The following is a 972-nucleotide window of genomic DNA, read 5'->3' as shown; positions in this document are numbered from 1 at the left end:
ATGAGGACCTTGCACCTGGAGCCTCACCCTGTACCTGTGGCTGCAGACAATCAACTACTCCAGCCACAGATAGAAGTAGGTAAAAGAAACATGCTGAAGATAAAGAATGTGAGGAGAATGAGACAGATGAGAAACAGTCCAGAGATGACCTGGGGAATGGTAAAGAAGTCTTGCCATGGAAGCAGTCATCAGATGTGCAATGGTGCAGGTTTCACTGTACAAAACCAGAGCAGGTCAGACCTCATTGTCATTGCCAACCTTTGGCCACCATCCAGAACTCAAATATCATTGCTGTCATGTCATAGGGGACAGTGATTGGGAAGGGGACCCATAAAGAACTAATGGCCCAGAAAGGAGGCTACTACAAACTAGTTCCTTAGATGCCTGGCAGCAATTTGAAAAGGACATGAAAAAGTATACCTGGTGGTCAGAGTGGGATGATCCAGATTGCAGCTCCTCGGATCCATAAAGGACACACTCAGGGGGCAGACTTAGTGACCACCAAAACCCCACTGAAGCAAGTCTTGCACCATTGAGGCAAGAACTTAAGAGAAGGTCTCCCACTGTAGACACAGCTGATTCTCACAGACAATTGGCCTGGAGGTGAATTGCTCCCAGTGCCACGAACAGCAATCAAAGCTTAACTACAACAAGACTGCGCACAGCCCACAAAGGGGTGCACCAAGAGTGTCCATCTCAGATAATTTGGGAGGCTGAGCCACTGGGCCCTATAGGACACCTAGCACAGAAAGCCACCCTATCAACACAGGGAAGCAGCCAGAATGCGAAGACAAAGAAACAGGTCACAAATGAAAGAAATGGAGGAAAGTAAACTACTGGATATAGAGTTCAAAACCATGGTTATAGGTTTTTCAAGAATCTTCTAGAAACCTCCGAGAAATTTAGTGAGACCCTTAAGGATATGAAAAAGGACCAATTAGAAATAAAGCATACACTGACTGAAATAGACAA

The sequence above is a fragment of the Myotis davidii genome, unplaced genomic scaffold (genome assembly GCF_000327345.1).
Source record: "Myotis davidii unplaced genomic scaffold, ASM32734v1 scaffold539, whole genome shotgun sequence".
Lineage (NCBI taxonomy): Eukaryota > Metazoa > Chordata > Mammalia > Chiroptera > Vespertilionidae > Myotis > Myotis davidii.
Note: the sequence above shows the minus strand (reverse complement) of the source record.